Below are 17,166 nucleotides of genomic sequence, written 5' to 3'. Positions count from 1 at the left end.
ATTTGAATGTTTTTTTTAACAAACATGGCCGCCAAATGGCCAATTTGGGATGATGTTTTCCAGAGCCTTAAGCTAAAATTTTGCAGTTTTGAAATATTTCATGACGGTTCAAATGTTAATGTTTTCAAAACGCTGAGAAATTTTCCAGCAATTTTCTTCATTATTTTGTTGATCAGAATGATTATTGCTGAGGAACAATATCTCTAAGTTTAAATTTTTTGAAAAATTTAGTCTTTTCTGTTATCATTTTTTCAACACACGATACCTTGCAAACTATTGGTTCGTTTTTCAATGTTAAAAACAGAATCTTTTGTGAAATTTTCTTATCTATAAACATTTTAAGACCCTCAAAATCAAAACCAAAACCAAAACATATTTATGAAATCATAACATCATTTGCAAATAAATACTGATTTTAATTAAAAATAAATAAAGTTTATTCAATTAACTATTAAAACATCACCTTCTGGCATCCCTGCCTCGACAAATCGCGCGCGCAAACCAACATCACCCACCCTCACACAATTATTACTGCCAACCGGGATCGGTCAGCACCCGCGTGTGATGATGATGATGATCCGTTCAAAAATCAAACGTCCACAGGCCTACTAGATTTCTGTTAGGGAAGCCACTTAGTGCCAATGTTCTTCGGCGTTCGTTGTTTTATAGGAGCAAACGCAACCAACACAGAGAGAGAGGGAGTGAAAGAGAGTCGTCGTTTTGGCAATAGAAGCACAAACACACACGCACATAGTTGGAGCGGTCATGTTTGCAAGTTAATTTATATAAAAACGGGTCGTGGAAGGGGTGAGGAAATTAAATTGTGCATTGAATTTGAGTATGAATGAGTAAGCAGGGTGCATTAACGCACACACAGCAACTGTCTAAATGGGAGAGTGAGTGCAAGCAGCAGCGCCGATTACAACTACACTGCTGCTGGTCAGTAAAGCAGGAGACACAATGAGATTGAGAGAGAGCCGAGCGGAGCGCGTGTATTTTATTCGCATTTTATTATGTATTATTATTATAAAATGACTAATACACGGAGCGATTGGGAGAGAATATTATTAGCGCCGCACATACACCGAAATCGAGGAGATTGAATGGTGATGAAGGTGGAGGGGAAGCTTGGGGGTGAGGTCGACACATGTGGCTGCTGAACGGGGTTTTTCGGAACGTGCTGGAGAAGCATAATAACACTTAGCAGTCAGTTAACGACGCTAGGTCAGCGCTAACGGATGTGTCCTGCTTGAGTAGAGGAGAAGGCAAGAAACGTCAGACAAAAAAAATAACGAAATAACGCGAGAGCGAAAAACAATCTCATTGGCGGAAGGAAGTGTTAGTAGGCCGTGTGCGTCGTGTTGTGTTGCGTTCTGTCACGAAGAGATCGCGCGCGCCTGGACCTCACGCAAAAGGATAGGATAGTTCAACTGTCAAAGCACGCCCTGGACAGTAGTAGGCCGTGGAGCGAGCGCGTGTGTAATCATATGTGAGGAGACTCACCATTCCGGAACGACCGTGGTAACCGATCGAACGTGTGTGTTGGTGTTCCCGTCGCGGAATTATTATTAGTGCTCGGCCGTGTGCCGTTAATTACCGATAATGAGATAAAAGCGTCGCACCTCTTCCGTGTCAAATCGACGAACCTGGCGACACAAGAAGAGTCCAAACTCGGAGCAGCAGCAGGTTGTCGCCGATGACAAATGGCCTGTTGGTCGTGGTCGTTTCCCGCGCGCACAATGTCATGTTTGCTGTGAAATGTGAATTTATGGTGGTGCATTCGAGAAACGTGAGCCGGTTCGTTAATTAGCAAGCGTTGATTTTTTGAGGTGTGTTCGAATCGTAGCAAGCCGATTGATCTGGAAGAACCCACTGATCTAGTTTATTTGTGAAGATTCCAAGGACTACGTGATGAGTGCGAAAACATGAAAACATTTTTTCTGTGAAAAGTGAATCGAGCAGAATTTGTGCGACACGATCGTGCGTGTTAATTGGTGTAACTGTTTCTTGGTTTAGTGAGACTAACTAAGGCTTCACGGTTTGAGGCGAGCAGAAGCAGAAAAAGTGTTGTGTCAGGTGTTGTCACTTGATCCGGCGAATTTCGAGCGCGCGATAGAGAAGGTGAGTGTGGCTGTGTGGGTCTTGATGTGTTAATTCAATAAACATTAATCGCACGCGGGTTCGGACTAATTTGGAGCTTAGTTATAAAGTCAAGCTAGATGGTATGAGGTGACGGTGTTTGTTTCATTTACGGACATTTGCTTCGAATAATTTGAAGTTTTAAACACAAATTAGTAATAGTTTAAAATAGTTTGAAATATGAATAAAGTAGCGAATATAAAAATGGTAGGTAATTATTATAGATTTTTCCTCTAGGAAAACTAAAAACAAACACACAGTTTTGTAATATGAACTGTAAGCTAAATGGCAGAAAATATTCCAACAGTTTTAATTATTATTCCGCGTCTAATTTGAGTGCTGGAAAATTCAATCGATCAAGACTCTAATATCTGAAGGCATTGGAAAAAATCACTTCTGATAATCGAAACATTAGATAATCGAGGCTTTGGATAATAAGTCTGGATTTAACCACTTTTTTTTGCAATCCTTCGAATCACCCTTTAAAATATTTTTTCTCAATGGAATGTTTATTCCCCGCTTGAATTTAATTTGCCGCCAAAGTAAATGTCAAACCCCAAAACAGGATCGAAAAATATTACTGTTCGATCAAAGTGTAGAACTTTTCAGAAAAAATACAATACATTTTCAAACAAAAATCATGATTTTCACAGGTGCGATTAAATTATTACCGATATACACGATTATAAACATAGTGATTGTAATTTTTTTCCAAGGCGTTTAATAGTTGAACAGTAAAAAATGTAATATTACATCTGGGAACGAATACGTACTTTATTTTCGAAAAAAAAATCTACTTTTCCCTCTTAAACGTGAATAAATTTTCCTCTGTCCCGTTGTAATGCAAGTTTTTCAGTCTAAATTGAGGTAATATTACTTCATTGGAGAGATAATATATAGTAATATAATATTCCAATTTTAAACCTTCCATAGTTTCATTTTTTTTACTGTGTGTTTAGCAATTTCAATAAAAATTCTAATTTTCTTATAAGCTTAGAAGCTTTGCGTCTTTGTATAAATAATTGGTTTTAGTAGTAAAGTGATTTGAAAAGGGTATTTTTAGTTCAAGAATAGATTGGTCCAGAAAATTAATCTGTTCAGATATATGCTATGCAATCCAAGATAAGTTTCATAGAAAAGTTGAGTTGAGTATTGAAACAAAAAAAGTGTTTAATAAAAAAGTTTATTTTTTATTAAAATGTAACCATCATTTCAAGATGAAAAAAATGTTAATCAATGCCAAGAGAAAAACCGTGTTCATAAATAATGAATTTTCAAGTTAAAAAGTACAATAATCAGGAGTTGTAATTTTTTCCAGTGTATCCAATTGATAAGTCTTTTAGAATTGTGAAAAAATTGCATAGTTTTGTAATTTTAATATGTTTAAAAATTTTGTAAAGATGTTTATGATCCGAAGAAAAAATCGTAAATCGTTAGGTATTTGTAAGGTGAGCAAAAATATAGTATTTCATTGAAACTATCTGTAAAGCAAATTGTTTTATTAACTTGATGGGTGAGCAAGTATTTTGTGTTATTTTTTGCCGTGTTTAAACGTTTGCTTAACAAGAAACTGAAATAAAAATCATGAAATAAAGGATTGCTTTTTATACTCTATAAAAAAGTAAACTCAAATATGTACAGGCGTTCAATTATTTTTCATGTAAATATTAAGAAATGAAATCGAATTTCGCCGTAATAAATGATTTTTCTTAATATTTATATCGAATAAAAAATTAAAACTAATGAAAACAGAACATTACTTTTCCAAACACACTCCAGGCTCGGTTATCCGAAACCTCGATTTTCTCAATATTCATCACTTCCATTTTGGGAGCCAACTTGAACATATTGGGGTCATGTTGGAGTTCAATGCCCAAAGAAGACCATTATTTTTTTCTTGATTTGGATAACAGAACATTCATTTAACCGAAGGGAAAATTTTCGAAGACTATACAGACGACATTTTTTAAAAACTTTATGAAAATAAAAATCATGAAATAAAGGATTGCTTTTTATACTCTATAAACAAGTAAACTCAAATATGTACAGGCGTTCAATTATTTTTCATGTAAATATTAAGAAATGAAATCGAATTTCGCCGTAATAAATGATTTTTCTTAACAGTTATATCGAATAAAAAATTAAAACTAATGAAAACAGAACATTACTTTTCCAAACACACTTCAGGCTCGGTTATCCAAAACCTTGATTTTCTCAATACTCATCACCGCCATTTTGGAAGCCAACTTGAACATATTGGGGTCATATTGAGGTCATATTGGAGTTCAATGTCCAAAAAAGACCATTAATTTTTTTTTTTTGATTCGGATAACAGAACATTCATTTAACCGAAGGGAAAATTTTCGAAGACTATACAGACGACATTTTTTAAAAACTTTATGCTTTATTTAACTTAACACTGGAACGCCCAACGCATGTCCAACTTACACGGACGCCCAAGCCTCCCAAAAAAGTTGGAACGGTAACTTCAACTCGCTGGTTCTCGGGCATAACTCAACCAATCAAGATGATTCTTTTTTCCAGTGATTTGTTAGAATGTCTAGATGATCCTAGAACTTTGCAGAACTTAATTTGATCAAATCTGTAATTTCTGCGACCGAAAACATCGTTCCACCTTTTTTCAAAACGACTGCCTCCGCGGAATTTTTGGCGAATTTTTTTTTACACGCGAAAAAAAAAGTTGGAACGATGTTTTTGATCGCAAAAATTACAGATTTGATTAAATTAAGTTCTGCCAAGTTCTAGGATCATCTAGACATTCTAACAAATCACTGGAAAAAAGAATCATCTTGATTGGTTGAGTTATGCCCGAGAACCAGCGAGTTGAAGTTACCGTTCCAACTTTTTTGGAGCCTTGGGCGTTGGAATGTTAATAAATGTAGGATAATTCTCCAAAATTCCAAAAAGCTTTAGATTGTGAACCTCCTTTTTTAAAATATCTCAAAATAAAATGTACAAAAAACTCCTTTTTCGGGGAAATGACATTAAAATTAGTATAAATTTACACAAAAAAGTATTAACTTAAGGATGCCTTGCGTTGATTAAGAAATATAACATGTTTTTTTTTAGTGTTTGTCAGCCTTTTAAATTAAAAAACTAAGCAAAAAGTATCACAAAATGCATCATACATCATCACAAATTTGCAAAATATGGAAGAATTCATATGAAAAAATATTTTTCCTTGGTTTTAAGTCTTTTTCTCGATCTGAGGTCTCAAAGATCAAAATTTGTGAACAGATTTAAAATGTGTTTTAAATAGTTTACAATTGAATTAACTAGATTATCAATGACAATTTAAATTTTAAGCATTATTTTTTACATTTTTTATGTGAAAATTTAAGGGAAGGGGCAGAAACTTGAAATACAATTTGCAATGGCCGTAAGAAGGTTTATCTCGGGCAGACGGTTATAACAAAACTTATGCCATTTCAATAACAAATACCGTTAAAATAACAAAAAGTCTTACGGAATATTGTTGCAAAATCCATTTTTTCTTAAGAGTTTAATAACATTTTATGTTATCATAACAACATTTGTTATTGGTCTGATATTGATTGAAATCAAAAACAACTTGGGAATAACATTTTTTGTTATGGAAGAATAACTCCAACTGTTATTGGGAAATAAAAAAAAATAACAAAGACTTGTTCGAAGAATCACTAAAAATGTTAGTTGTCCAATAACAACAAAATCATAACGGCAAATACCAAAACTTGTTATAAATAACATAAAATGTTATTGGTCTAGTATTTTCAAATATCAAAAAAAATATATATATATACATTCCCAAGTTATTTCCGTCTGCTCGGATAAAGCATTTTGTGATACAGTCCAGACTCGATTATCCGAAGGTTTTTGCCTCTCACCCAGTCGGTCCCGGTGGCATTTTTCGAGATTTGTCTGATCACGCCTTCCGTCGGTCAGGGAAGTAAATGTCCGCTTTAACTCTTTTGATAATCGAAAAACAAAAAAAATGTATTTTTTTTATGATTGAGCTTAAGTATGACTCCTAAACTACACTAAAGTGATTCGGCCCAAATTGTCGTGATGAAATACTGAAAAAATGCATTTTATAATTTAGTATGCCATTAGCTTTTAAAATTTGGCTAGAATGGCTTCGCAGAACTCGAATTTGATGTTGAAGGTTGACATAAAAGCACTGACGAACTGACGTGCCACCCCGAATCCAAACCTGACCGCACTTTCCTATCTTCCTTCCCACTCACCCTCAGCGATCAGCGATTGTCAAACAGACGATTTGACAGATGCGCAGCCGCACTTGCTGAGAAACTTTCAGGAACAACAAATGAAAATGGGGGAAAACATCTTGAAGCCTGAAAACTTTTGCAAATTCTGAACAAAACGATGAATATTTTGCTAATCTTGCATTATTTAAGGTGAAATGAGGCAAGAAATTTCGTTAAACTTCCAAATTAGGCTATCTTTTAGACTTTTCGTAACATTTCCATTCCAACTCTTATCAGCCATTTACACATGTTGTTCCATAATTCTTCACAGCAAGAAAACAGCTGATGTGACAAAACGTCAAACTCGAATTCTGACAATCGCCGAAGAAGAGAACAGTAGAAAGAAAAAGAAGCAGTGTGCGGTCAAAAATGATCGACCAATTTGTTCCTGGTGGCACGTCAGTTCGTCAGTGATAAAAGTATGAATATATAAAGTAGGACAAATATTTGGTGCATGGTTCGATTATCCGAAGTCGTTAACAAACCTTCGGATTATCTAAACTTTTGATAATCGCCGCTTTGGATAATCGAGTCGGGACTGTAATTTATGCTTCAATGTTTTGATAGCCGGGCTAGAAATTAAAAAAACCTTTTCATGCAATTTGTTGTCGAAACTTGCTTTTTTTAAGTTTAGTGATTTTAAAACAACTGTTCTAGTGGAAAATGCTTTTAACAACACGTTAGTTTTGGAAATGTTACGATTTGAATTTTAAATGCTTACAAACATTTCAAATTAATTTGATCATCATTTAAATGTGAACATGAAAAAATTAGTTAGACAATTTATTTTACTTTCGTAATTAAATCCACATAATCTCTCATTTCTCTCGTAAAGTAATAAAAATTAAAATATGAATGATGATTTGAGGGTTAGTTGATAATTTTAGAAATCAATTTGATAAAAAAACTGCATTAACTAAGTAGGTTGTGCGTCATGTTACGCCAAAGCCGCCTCAAAAATCCCGTCGAAATCAGAGATTGATAAGCCCGTCGGCACACGATACCGGCCAAAACCAAAACAGTAAGCCGGAGAAAATTTTGACATTTCGCATAATACAAACCAGCAGCACCCAACAGCACACATAATCAAACCCGACTGGCGACGACGACGAACGACTCACGTGCTTTCCATCAAACGTGTGTCTGTGTTTGTTTGCGCGCCGGCACCGAAAAAAAAGCGCCACCACCAAGTTGCAAGTTGGGAGAGCCTCGACGCGTCGCTCTCGTTGCCGGAGCAAGTGCACGACGACACGAAGCTGGTTGCCTACTGCGATTGCGATTGCGACTGCAGCAGCCCGCCAGAAACGGGAAAATCCGCGAAAAGAAGTCAAAATTTCGTGTGAGAGGCAACAAAAAAAGAGTGAGCGAGAGAGCGCGAGGAAGAAGTGAGAGTTAGTATATAGAACGTGTGCGAGGGAGGAAAAATTCGCGTATTTGTGTAGTGGATTTTTGTTTTACTTGTTTTAGGGGTTTTGTTTTTTTTTTTGCGAAAGAGGGGAAGTAGTGTCCTTTTTCCCCAATTTTTTGGTCACTTCATTTTTTTAAATATTGTTGCTTTGTTTTTTTTTTGCTTTGCAAGGAAAGGTGGAGCATCTGAATGTCCTATCCCAAGTTTTCTTTTACAGAATAGTGCAGAAAATCAACAGATTGGACTAGACAGTACACTGTCTTAAATCTGTGACACGGTTTAGAGGTGGATGAACTGGAGGTATCTTTCAAGTGACCTCTGGGTCAAGCGATAAAAATCATGTTAAAACTTGTAATCAAACTCCAGATTTTTTTCTGCTGTAACATACATTTTACGGAAAGGCTTTTTAGTGAACTGCAATCACCGTCGGTTTTTCTGTCTGAAATTAATTATTATTTAATTTAATTTCATAGATCATAGCTTCGATTAACCTTCTTTTACTTTTGCCGACGGCAAAAAAAAAAATCAGCTACAAGATTTTTAATCTCATTTTTTACAACCAGTTAGGCTGGTACAAATATTTTTAAAAGTTTTTGTCACCCCCCCCCTTCAAAATCGGCCCGAAAAATCAGGGGGCAAAAAAAATATTTTTTCAATAAACTTCAAAATTTCAATGAAAATTCAAGTGCAACCAGCTGAAATCAAATTAAAATACATTCTTCTGCGTTTAAAATCATTTTTAGCATGTTTGGGTTTATTGAAAAAATCTTAAGATTTTTTGAAAATTTTCGATGCAAAATCTTTTTTTTCGATACAATTTTTGTTTTTGTCAGATCTTAGATTTTTTGAAAACTAATGATTGCAAAACAACTGAACTAGTGTAAAATGCCTTTTAAAACACTTTTTTCATTTAAATGTGAAGACTATGGCTTGTTATTTAAATTTTTATATTTTTTTATTTTTTTGCCCCCCCCCTTGACCTCGGCCAGGGCCGAGGGACAAAAACTTTTTTAAATATTTGCATCGGCCTTATCCATTGAAAAAATGTAATTTGATTCGCCCTCAATTGTTTGCAACATAACTTATCTTTGTCCTCTATTTATAGCAGGGGGAAGTGACTGTATTCTGGAAACATTGGCAATGATTTCGTTTGAATGTGATTATAAATAAAAAGTATATTTTTACACTATTTTCAAATTTAAACGTTTAAACATCTTAAAAAAGGGTTTCATGAAAACTCGAAATTTCGATTACAAAAATATAACTTGTGAGCAGGAAATTCTGCAGAATGCTGTATGTTAGAACAATTTGAATATATGAATAAACTTGTGTAGTTCTTCTGTATTGTACTTTGAAAACTTCTCTTCCATATTCAGCTTGATTCGAAATGTTTGATTTGATGTTCTTGGACAGATAATAGTGAACATTTCAACACAAAAAATACGGAAAATTTGCAAACAATCTTTAAAAGCATGTAAGGTAAAAATGACTTAAGAAGTCATTTTCAGATTCATTTTTTTATATTTATAGAACTAATTTCAAGTTGAATTGAGATATACTTGAATCATTATTGAAACAGCAAAAAATGTTGAAACGAATTTTTTTATATATATCCCCAGTTGTGGTATCGAATAATTGAGTTCAGACTGTAGGGACCATCCATAAACCACGTGAACACTTTTTTGGGAATCTGTTACCCCCCCTTTTTTGTATGGATCGTGGACAATCGCCATACCCCCTCTCCCCTCCCCCTCCTAAAGGCCCACGTGGTTTATGGATGGTCCCGTATTCAAAAAAATAAAAAAATAAAAACAATGTAGAAAATTGCATTTAAAATTGTTTTAGTCAATTCGCTTAAAATTTATTTGAAATATGAAAAAAAAGATTTTTCCCATATTTTTTGAAATTCATAATAATTATCTAATATGTTTTTTTTAATTTGCTCTCAAATCTTAACTAGGGTATGTTATCCATTGTTGGACCCCTTTCTTAAAGTGGACTCTCATTTGATTGTCCTTTTCAATAAAACAAGTGTTTTGACTTTGTCAACTGAATTCAGCCATGGCCACTAACATTTTCACAACAAGATCTCTTTTGTGATTTAATTAACTAACTTATCAATTTTTGATCGATTATTTCACTTGAGTAAGTAGAAATAATGTAAATTTAAGGAACTTTATTTAAATAAAACCATAAACTGCTCAATTTCGAGCAAAATTCAAGGGATCCAATAACCTTCAAAAATGAAGAAAGCTGTGTATTTGAGCAACAGGTTTTTCTCAAACATTCAATAATTTCTTGTTTTAATCAACATAATTGCATATTATTTTAATTATGGTCATAAATATAACAGTTTTTTTTTGTTAAAAGTACCAACGTTCCTGAAACCGTAGGAATTAACCATGAATCAAAGTTATAGTTTATTAATGTTTGAAATGATATTTTATAAAAATAAATCAATAACATTATTTAAATAAAAATGCACGGTTTTATCAGCAAACGTATTATTTTTTATTTTGGTGGACTGTTTAACTAATATCGTTAGACCCACGTAATACATAAATTATAGATTAAATGTTGTTTAAGGTAGTTTATATATTTATTGAAAATACAGGCCAAACTCGATTATCCGAAGTTTCGATTTTCCGATGTTCGATTATACGAAGGTTTGTATGGGACTTCGGATAATCAAATCACGAACAAACAATTGTTTTTCGTTTTTTTTCATTTTCTTGTTTTTAACATAAAATTTGAGTTCTTCGACACCAGTTTAGTCAAATTGTTGATTGCTTTTTAAAAAATGAAATGCATTTTTTCATTATTGCATCACTGCCATTTTGGCCGCCATCTTGGATTTAAAAATTCTAAATAATTTTAGCGTAGTTTAGGGATCAAACAATCAAAAATGAGACAACGATAAAAACATTGTTTTTCGTGATTCGATTATCCGAAGTGAAAATTTTCAAAATAGTATTTTAAAGTATTTTTTTGCAAACCATCATCGCTTTAGCTTAAATTTGCGTGGCATATTTTGTTATGAAAAGCTCGTTGACCACGCACACTCGGCTCATATCTCGCTGCCACGCACAGCCTACTGCACTATGGGGTATTTCCATATAAACGAGCGGCCAAAAATATTTTTTTGCTTTTTTGTGACTTTTTTGTGTTGTTTGTACTTAGTATAATGAAAACAAATGAATTTTGATATTTTTCCAAAAAAAAAAGTTTAATTTTCGATTTTTTCATATATTTGAGGCCACATGCATTAAAGTGGTGAATTTTAATATTCTTGCTCTGTCTATTTAATGCACGGAATGGCGGTTTATGCTATGTTAAAGTTTCTGATTTACGTTCAATCTCCCTCCCCTTTTTCTTGAGTTAAAATCCACCTCTCTTTGAAGACCCTCCCCCCCCTTCCTCTCTAATTAAAATTTGATTTTTGCGGTATTTTAGAATTTTAGACGGTTTATTTTATGGAACATTGTATGGATTCTCGTCCACGTTTTTGGTTGATCCACTTGCAAAATTCACGTTTTTCACGATAAATTCTTCTGAATCAAAATCACTACGTAAGCGATTGTCGTTAGATTACTTAAAATATGAACTTCTGCAATGTTGTAATTCTTACAAATATACTCGAAAGCAGTTCTCACGTTTTCAGAATAGTGCTTCGTTATATCGTATAGGGACACTACGGTATTATTATCCATACTTTCAAAAGAACACAACAACGAACTGATATGAATATTCGACGAATCGTTACTGTAAAATACTTTGAATAGAAATTTCTAATTTTATTAAACGTACCTAAGTACCAACAAAGTCATGAATATCAAATCAATTTCAAAACATACATAGCAGGTACGTCATTTCTGCCTCCGCAGGTAAATAATGCGATTTTAACCAAGCGTATACGCGAAATCATTACTTTTCTTGCAAGAATCAAAATGTTCAAGATGGCATAACTCAAAAAGTGCACATAAGTGCACTTTAAAATTTGGAGACAAGTTAGGACATGGTTCAAATTTTAAGCTGCAAAATTTTCAGATCGCACAAATGCACACAAAAAAAGTACTCCATTAACAAAGTTGAAAAAAAAACTAAATTTTGAATAAAAATCCAACTTTTTTGATTTTTATTATTTTTTTTAGCCTGTAAAAGTGTGTTTTGTAAAATGTTATTGAAAAGTTGAATCAATTACCTTTCTGAATATATATAATGATGCAGGAAAAAATACAATAACAGCTACACAGTACAACTATGAAAAATAATCATTTTTTTTGTCAAAAAACATGTTTTTTCTTACCATTTTTGCCTTTGAAGGTCTGCAATTCAGTGAATTTTGAACCTACAACTTTCAAACTCCGGATTTTTCTTAGTTAGAATGTTTATTTTCGAAAAAAAATACCAAAAAAATAATTAGAGTATGTCGGTTTTTCGATTTATGGCCGCCTGAAACCCCATAGTGTACTGGTGTTACGCGCCAAAACCGAAACTCAACCACACCGAGTCCCGTCACTTGGGACAAATTAAGACATAATAATAACTCGACCCGTCAAGCCCCTCTCGTGCTCCACCCGTGGCCACCTTCGATTATATAGGTTAGGTTTGAACGCGCGCGCGGTGGCGGCCAGAAATTATTCCAATTTTGCTGCGACGACGACGACGACTACTCCCTGGAACTATTCCTTTAGCCAAAGAGTCACATACTTCAAGCGTCGAGACCTGGTACTTATTGCTATTTGAAACCGGTTTAATTAATCCCCTCGCGCCCACGCCCTCACCACCGCTATCAGTGGCTGTATTAGCGACGAACGGTGCAAAGTTTATTTATTTAAGCGTGTATTTGGTCGCACACACCTCGCTCTTCGGGGTTGTGAGTTGCGGGGTTTGGGCTGTGCAACGCAACATTGTCTCTCTCGACGACTAAGCATTCTGCGAAATTACCTGGATTGCTGCTGATGAGGTATTATTCAATGGGAGCCTCAAAGAGAGAGGTGAGCAAACTAAGCGACTGATATTAAGTGCGTGTTTTATGGGACAACCGGTTGTTCGCAATGCAATGGTGGTGCACGTGGTCTACAAGCTATTGAGTCTGAATATTCGACATATCTTCAAGATTTTGAAATTTGTCCAAATGTCAAATATCGGATTATAACAGGCGACCTGTACCGACAACATTATTGATCAGTAGCTTTATACAGAACGCGTTGACACCACCAATTGAACACGCTGCCCACCCGTCGTCAACCAACTTGTTTTGAGCGGTTGAGCGGTGGTGATCATGTGATCGTGACTTAAACTGTGGGCGCGCCAATTCCTAATCGTGTGTGATATTATTACATATTAATAAGTGCGATAAGTGCGCGCGCGCTCAACCTAACTATATTCAAACCACCATATCTATCATTTATCGCCATATCGGACTCTGGGATATTAAAAACCCGGGAGTATAAAAATTCTTCTGATGCCTTCGTCAATCAAAACTGGTTCTACCAGCAGCAGCCGCAACAACACCACGACAGAGTGCGGCGTAATTAGTTGAATTACCCTACCCATATTAGCTGAATTCATTAAACCGACCGACTAATTAGCCGCCACTGCTCACAGCCGGCCTGGAAGGGTGACAATAAGTTTCATTTTCATATCTTGTACCTTGATATATTTACTTGCCCCCCTCGAGCGTCGCCGTCATCGCAGTAGGCATAGATTAATTCACGCACACTGACTAATGCTTAATTTAGTCGTAGCACCACCACCACCAGCCTACTTTGTCGCTGGTTGGTGGTGATTAACGCGCGCTTGATTTATTGATAATTAGTGCATTTATACAAGCGATTGTAATTGTATTAAAACAAGAAAAATATCGAAAAGGGTTTGTCACTCTAAAGCGCTCACGCTAAAGTGGTTTAGTTGAAATCCAATAAGTGCCACCCAACCCTAAACTATAACCCAAAAGTGGCGTGTGTTGTTCGGCACTGGTATGGAAGTATTTCTCAGTGGGAGATTGGGGTGGGACAAGACAGCACGTCGAGATATTCCAGCTGACGGACAGACAGGATGGAATGTGTCCTGTGTGGGAGTGGTTGTAAAGAAACAGCTGAAATTTTAGTTTTACATAAACATAACAATAAGTGGTCCATCGAAAATAAGTCCAACAATAATACATAATTTACATGTCGTGATACGATTTTTGTTTGGTCAAACCTGTTGCATTCTATTTGATTTAAGGTCCCATACGTACCTATTGATTTTTATAAAGTTTCGATATGTAGTTCAAAAGTTATGTGCAAGAATGTGTTTTTGTATTTATCCGGATGTTGGATAAGTGACCGGAAATCGATTCAAATATCGTCATGTTATACATCGTTGGTTAGGTAATCAAATTCCCTTTTCATCAATATAAGACCTTTCCAACCAGTCCAAAACATTGAAGATCTGGCAACCCTGGCTCGAGTTACACTGAAAAAAAAACAATTCTCGAAATCGTGAATTAAATTCACGAATGCGAGAACCACGAATGAATATATTCACGTTTATGGTGCAAATGCACCATACTCATGAATAAATTCTTTCGTGGTTCTCACATTCGTGAACTTTATTCATGATTACAAGAATTGATTTTTTTTTCTGTGTATGACCACTTAAGTGATATTTATGTACTTTTTTGATGCCAGATCTCACTTAAATGTATTAAAACTATATCCGGAACCATCATCATCATGGTTAGGTAATCGAAAGACCTTTCCAACGAGCCCAAAAAATCAAAGATCTGGCAACCCTGTCTCGAGTTATGACCACTTAAGTGATATTTATGTACATATTTGAGTCCGGATTTCACTTAAATATATTGAAACTATGTCCGGATCCATCATCCGACCCATCGTTGGTTAGGCAGTCGAAAGACCTTTCCAACGAGTCCAAAACATTGAAGATCTAGCAACCCTGTCTTGAGTTATGACCACTAGAGTGATATTTGTGTACTTTTTTTTGGCGGATTTTAAGAAAAACTAAATGAAATTTGTGTCCAAACCCATCAATATTTTGTAGAGGTGGGCAAAAAAGAGCGAGCCGGTTCACTTGAAAGAACGAAAGAATCGTGGCTCACAAAAAAAGAGCTGTGGTTCTTTTTGAAATTCCGGTATTTTTAAATAGCCGTTCCAAGGTGCAATGGTTTTAAAATTTGTGTCTATTTTTATGTTAAAAAATAATCAATTGAATTTCCGCAAAATGTAGTGTTAAATTTGTTTTCCAGAATTTAAAATGCAATTTATAATATTTCAATGCACAATCCCACACATTTATATCAGAATGTAGAACAGTGTTCGCAAAATATTTTCTCCAAATAATTTATCAGCATCTTTTCATTTTGCCAAAAATAAACGCAATTTCGTAAATTAAATAGAAATTTCTCCGAAACCTTATAGATTGAAGTTTGGGAGCCATTCAATTATTCAAACGTTCAGGTTCGATGTTCATGACATATGGACTACCAAGGGCATCTTTTCTTTTTAATTTTTTTTTTCTAATAATTTATAAAAATCCAAGGAACAAATTCCGTTTTCATCAATATTTGCCTTTTCATAAATATTTTTAAAAAAGAGCAAAAGAGCCGTTAAAAAGAGCTGCTCTTTTTAATGAGCGAACGAAAATGAGCGGCTCCCAAAATAAAGCGGTTTTGTTCACCCCTAATTTTGTATCTTGAACTACTACTAACTATTCCCGTAACTTTCCATTACACAATTAATTTTCAAACTATCACATTGTTGTGTTTATTTTAAGCAGATTTTAGAGTACCGTGAAATTGCTGGAAATTCCAATGTTTTTTAAGCCGTTAAAAATCACTAGTCCTAGCAAAGACATTTACGAGCATAAAATATACAGAATGAATGTTTAATTTATTCTGAAGTTTTAGTTTTTTTTTCAATTTTCCTTTTTATATTTATTGTCATTCTCAAACGCTGAATTGGCCTATCTTTCTCTACTAAAAATAACAAGTAATAATTTTTGATACATGGGCTGAAAAGTTCTATTTTTCAGCACTGTAATGAATGCTAAAAAGATTGATTCTTGAAATTCCAAAAATGTTGTTTGGAACATTTTTTGCCAATCAAAAATGTCAAAAGTGTTAAAAAGTATTACTTTCGATACATGTGCTGAAAAAATTACTTTTCAGCCCTCACATGAGTGCAATAACGTTCATTTCAGCACTGTTAATTTTGGTGGTGGATGACCAAAACCAAAACTGTGACCATGCTAGAATGAAAATGTTAGCAAAAATTTTTTTAAGGACATGATTTATTTTCCTATGAAGAAACCAGTTATTTTTTATCCGTGCTCAGATTATCCAATATCTCCATAACCAAAAATAGCAGTCACGCTCCCCTCGATATCTCAGCACGGCTTGCAAGATTATTCTTTACCACTTCCAGGCTAAACACTTTCGGCATTATCCTAATCTGATAAGCAAGCATATTCACGCGCTCATCTCGCCCGACTCCGACGACGACGAGAGCCAGAACTTATTTTATTGCACCTTTCCTGTCTCCTGTCCCTTCTAACGAACCACCTTCGTCGTCTGTTTTTCGAAATCGACTGCCCACGTTCCCCCCCAAAAGTACATAAGACCTCCGGCATGGCATGGCTCTGAACCCAAAAAAGTGGCGGGTGGCTCCTTCTTCCCCGTCCTTTTCGAACCCTCCTTGTCTGTGTCGATGACGGCCATGACCTACCTCGGTCCCGACGACTTCCCAAGTCCCAGAGTGCCGATGGCCACTCACTCTCGGAATGGAACGGACCGGTGTGGTAAATAAAATGATTCATTTGTAAAGGCTTTCATTAACTTGCTCCTGCGCCAGGCCAATTTTGCTTCGTCCACCCCCTCCCCCATCGTATGTATGTATATAATTCCAAGATTTGGATAACCCTTGTGACCGCCTTGTCTACCGTAACATGAAATTGAAATTAATGCTGATGCATTTTATAATTTTGATACATATAAATGTAAAAGGTTCGGTTGTACTTGCGATTAGATATAGATTGGTGCGCCCGGAGTCCTGCTCTCGTTCTCTTCTGCTGGTTGGGATTTGTGCTTCTGGAATGGATGCATTTGCATCGAAGCATGCTTTGGTTTCGGTCCCCCCCCCCGTCCCCGATCTGGACCGGAGGGGGGAGGTCGCTTCCTAGCAGCAGCCGGCTTCCTCAGTGGCAGTTGTTGCCAGGAAAATCACCACCGGGGCCGGATCACAGTAGGCGTTTGAAGAAGTGTGCGGACGGCATCGAACGCGATACGCGGATTGCTTGGATGCACACAGGAATTTCGTTGCGATTTTTCCCGCACACTTTTGCTTC

At 35.5% G+C, this 17,166-nt stretch overlaps 1 protein-coding gene across 5 annotated transcripts in view; it reads left to right on the top strand.

The window, feature by feature from the left end:
• The first annotated feature begins 1,176 nt into the window (after positions 1-1,176).
• Positions 1,177-17,166, top strand: part of LOC120423808 (polyhomeotic-proximal chromatin protein) — a 180,005-nt gene continuing 164,015 nt past the window's right edge. The window contains exon 1 of one of the 5 annotated variants that reach the window (XR_005606286.2): positions 1,177-2,121. The gene's annotated coding sequence lies outside the window, so the exon portion shown is untranslated. The remainder of the gene's footprint in view (positions 2,122-17,166) is intronic. The other 4 variants (XR_005606285.2, XM_039587725.2, XM_039587726.2 and 1 more) reach the window with 4 other exon arrangements.

This window comes from Culex pipiens, chromosome 2 (assembly GCF_016801865.2).
Source record: "Culex pipiens pallens isolate TS chromosome 2, TS_CPP_V2, whole genome shotgun sequence".
Taxonomy (NCBI): Eukaryota; Metazoa; Arthropoda; class Insecta; order Diptera; family Culicidae; genus Culex; species Culex pipiens.
This window is presented reverse-complemented; position numbering and strand designations above follow the sequence as displayed.